The sequence below is a fragment of the Sphaerodactylus townsendi genome, linkage group LG17, assembly GCF_021028975.2.
Source record: "Sphaerodactylus townsendi isolate TG3544 linkage group LG17, MPM_Stown_v2.3, whole genome shotgun sequence".
In the NCBI taxonomy this organism is placed as follows: domain Eukaryota; kingdom Metazoa; phylum Chordata; class Lepidosauria; order Squamata; family Sphaerodactylidae; genus Sphaerodactylus; species Sphaerodactylus townsendi.
This window is the reverse complement of record NC_059441.1, coordinates 1,185,550-1,190,399: the sequence shown is the minus strand read 5'-3', so window position 1 is coordinate 1,190,399 and position 4,850 is coordinate 1,185,550.

Below are 4,850 nucleotides of genomic sequence, written 5' to 3'. Positions count from 1 at the left end.
AGCTGCTGATATGAAGTGCCCCCAGCCTCCTCCTGCATTTTAAATCTATTTACCAGCCCATGGGTTCACTCTTTTTCTCCCCTTCTGGGAGAGTTTAACAGGGATTGTTGCGGGCATTGCTGTTATTAGTCGTTCTTAATTGCTGCATTTAAACTTAAATTATTTACAGTCTATTATGTAACTGTTATTTTATGTTGTTCACCGCCCAGAGCCCTTCGGAGGTTGGGCAGTCTATAAGACTGAGAAATAAATAATAAATAAATAAGGATTTGGATCCATTTACATTTTTAATTTAACATTTTCAATCTACTGTCTGATTGATCGGAACTGCTTAGAATTGGAGTATATTTTAATAACAAAGCTGATCAGGCAACCAAACTTGGACGTGTGACTATCACGGGCTTTCCAACTGAATTGCTTAAAACCTAGGTTTCTCATAGAACAGTGGTGGCGAACCTATGGCACGGGTGCCAGAGGTGGCACTCAGAGCCCTTTCTGTGGGCACATGCGCACAGAGTTCATCATGGGGGGGGAATCACCCCCCACCCCACACACACACACATTTCTAGGCTGGCCTGAGCACGATCCTTTACCTGGGAGTAAACTTGGTTGCTGGTAATGGGGCTGGCTTCTGAGTATACTCTCCTAGGGTCGTGATTCACCCATTCGAAGCGTTGCACGGTTGCTTCACTAAGCTTACTCCTGAGTAACCCGCGCCTCTGAGCCAACTGTTTTTTCTAAACTAAAACCTCAGTATTCAGGTTAAATTGCCGTGTTGGCACTGTGATAAATAAGTAGGTTTTGGATTGGAATTTGGGCACTCGGTCTCAAAAAGGTTCGCCATCACTGTCATAGAAAGACTCATTTTGTTTTGGGGGGTGTGTTTAAAAAAACATTCCGTAAAAACCACACTAAATGTCAAGGAAGGGCAGGGCAGACTTCACAACTAACAGTGCCATTCCAAGACGAATTACACCCTTTTAAGCCCATTGATTTAGAAGAATGTTTAGGATGGAACTAGCCACAAAGAATTATTTGACTAACCTAATTTCATATTCACACATGTTTCCTTTTATTGTTTCATAGCAGATCTGCCGGATTTCCCCAGATGCAGAAAAAGTTGTATGTGCCTAATTTCTTTTTTAAGCACCAGCACAATCACACTGGAATTTATCAGCAGAATTTATCTATGTCATTGTTGAACGTGTACTCTTCTTTGTAAAAATATGATCTAGTCATATTGCTGTGGTTTCCAAAGGCATGTTAGGAATATGGGTGCCACCTTTTTCACTAGCAGAACTCCTACGCATTAATGGCAGTCTGAAAGGGGATATGATTGAAGTCTATACAATTATGCATGGGGTAGAAAATGTTGACAGAGAGAAATTTTTCTCTCTTTCTCACAATACTAGAACCAGGGGGCATTCATTGAAAATGCTGTAAAGAATTAGATTCAATAAAAGGAAACACTTCACTTCACGCAACGTGCATTTGGTAGTTTTGGAAGCATGCTGCCAAGCAGGAGGTGGTGACACACTAACCCTGGTTAGCTCTAAAAAGGGCTTGGACAGATTTATGGAGGAGAAGTCGATCTATGGCTACCAATCTTGATCCTCCTTGATCTGAGATTGCAAATGCCTTAGCAGACCAGGTGCTCAGGAGCAGCAGCAGCAGAAGGCCATTGCTTTCACATCCTGCATGTGAGCTCCCAAAGGCATCTGGTGGGCCACTGCGAGTAGCAGAATGCTGGACTAGATGGACTCTGGTCTGATCCAGCAGGCTAGTTCTTATGTTCTTATGTTCTTATGCAGTGCCATTTCTATTATTGAGAGCGACCAACCCAAAATGGAAGCCAAAACAACTTGGAGTCCCCATCCGCACAGCAAATGTATAATGGGTTGGAGTCAGGATAAAGCAGCGGCTCTCAACCTGTGGGTCGTGACCCCTTTGAGGGTCGAATGACCCTTTCACAGGGGCCGCCTAAGACTCTCTGCATCAGTGTTCTCCATCTGTAAAATGGATAAATGTTAGGGTTGGGGGTCACCACAACATGAGGAGCTGTATTAAAGGGTCGCGGCATTAGGAAGGTTGAGAACCACTGGGATAAAGGAACCCGTATTCCTGTTTTCGCGTTCGTGTGCATCCATGCAGGCAGCAACTGGAGTCTACAGAACATAAGAACATAAGAATTAGCCTGCTGGATCAGACCAGAGTCCATCTAGTCCAGCATTCTGCTACTCGCAATGGCCCACCAGGTGCCTTTGGGAGCTCACGTGCAGGATGTGAAAGCAATGGCCTGCTGCTGCTGCTGCTGCTCCTGAGCACCTGGTCTGCTAAGGCATTTGCAATCTGAGATCAAGGAGGATCAAGATTGGTAGCCATAGAAACCCTCTGGGTTGCTGTCATGCCTTCACACGGAGACGGGGCAGACTCGTTTTAGGGGCGGGATCTGTGCGAAGTTCCTCCACAATGAGTTATTTAGAATCCTATATCCGTGTTTATTGGCCAGTGCGGAAGAGGCAGAGTAGACACCATTACCTGAAGGAACAGAAACATGCAGCCCCACTCTCACAAAGAAACACATTTTTCAGCCATATTTGATCAGTAATGCACAACCACTACCGTAGCAGTCCTGGCTTCTATGCAGCAATTACTCCCAGTGCTATTTTCAATTGCCCCCAGCTTCAAAATCGTTCTCTGCCCGAATGTTACACCGGTAGTTCGATATGAATTTCACAAACCTGATGCAACCGACCTTGCTTTTTTTTGTACCCCTGCCTGAACGTTAACATCACAAGCTCGATGTGAAATTCTGTGTGAATCTGATCCAGCCCGCCCGGCTTCATTGTATCTTTGCCCCCATGTTACATTGCTAGTTCAATAAGACAAGGAGAAAAAATTATTTTGAAAGCGGAGGAGGAAAGAGAAGAAAATGGCTAAAGGGGAGGGTTGGATGACTACATGGGCATGGATATAGGCCAAGTGTTTGGTGGAGCAGAGAAACAAAGACCTTTTCGACATGATCATGCACTCAAGGGTGCCTCGGAAATGGACAGAAAAACACACCACGGTGAAAGAGCTCGGGAAAGAAACAGAGGAAAAATGAAGAGAAAACATTTCCAGAGCCAAACGAAAAGAAGACGTGCAGAAGTCAAAGAAAACAAGGTAGCACTTGGCAGCAAGACACGTTGTAAACGACTTGCGAGGCAATAAATCCGTTTTATGGTCTTATGTTTGAGTATACTACTTTCAGTCGTGCCAATGCGGTTTGGTAACATGCAAATAACTCTCAATGAGTCACACAAGGAAAATCAAGGGAATTCAAATGAGGAACTCTTGACTGAAGGGGGAAATAATGACTTGAGTAAATCCCAGTCTCTTCAATCACATGCACCTGTGAAGCCACTCACGCACCTGTACGCAGGGACTGAACTGTGGATGCTGGCATAAAAAGGTTGATTCAAGTGCCCAAAGAGATCCAAATGTTCATACTCTTCTTCAACTCGAGCGCAACTTATCAGTCCATTTGATACTGAGTTCAAAGATTCCTGAAACCCAACAAAGAGCAGGTGGATTCTAATCTGGAGAACCGGGTTTGATTCCCCACTCCTCCACCTGAGTGGCGGAGGCTTATCTGGTGAACCAGATGTGTTTCTGCACTCCTACATTCCTGCTACAGGACTTTAAGCTAGTCACAAGCAAATTCCTTCTCTGAACTCTCTCCCAGCTCCACCTCCACTCCTGGGCAGTCTGCTGGGGAGAGGAAGGGAAAGAAGCTTGTAAGCCACCTTGAGTCTCTTTACAGGAGAGAAAGGTGGGGTATAAATCCAAACTCTTCTTCTTCCTCATACAGCTATCAGCAAGCTCTGCGAGCAACCATTCAGGACGGAAAGAACTGCTGACTGCTTTCAAATATCATGACAAACCTAGGCACAAACGCATCCCAATACAGCTTGCTCCCCACTCCTCCTCTCCCCTTACACACGCAGAATGCAACTGAAAACTTCCTGAATGAGAAAGCCTTCTTCTACCTCCAAGCTGTCCTTTTGCTTTCTCCAAGCTGCCCTTCTTCTATCTCCAAGCTGCCACGGCAACCAAATGCAGGAAGCTGGGCAAACTGGAGTTGCCCCCATGCCCCAAGCAGGATTTAGCTCAAAACAACTAGCATATATGATAAAAGGATTTAGTTCTAAATGCTGGCACTGTGGAGACCAAGAGGCATATTATAGCCATATGTCGATAGAACGTGCAGAAGTGAAAATGTTTTGGACAACTGTATTAATATTTATCGAGAAACTGGTGAAGATAAATATTGATTTAAATAATGACTTAATGTTCATGTGTGTAATGGAAGACAGAAGGGTGGATAAACAATATAGTTATATGCATAAAATAATGATTAAAGCAGCCCACGCAACAATAGCCTTGGGCTGGAAAGAAAAGAAAAAAATGGACATTTCAGAAATTGTTAGAATATATCTGGGAACAAGTAACATTTGATATAAGATGTGGCAAGATAAACAGAATGAAATTTTGAAGATATGGATAGTATACGTGGACTGGATGAAAGAAGCTCGAGTCAATGAAGAAATATGGGAGAAGAGGCTACAGAGAATGAACTTACTGCTGTTTGTGTGACAAAACTATGAAGAAGAAGCAATGGGGGGAGGAAGAAAAGGGCGGAAAGGTATTGTTTGAAAATGTATGAAGAAGGAAATTATTATAAACTGTAAAATTCAAATGATACAATAAAAAAATTATAAAGGAAAAGCAGGATTTAGCTCTATTTGAGAGCACTCTGCACATGTCAGGCATATTTTATATGCAGAGTACAAGACACTTTTGGCAGT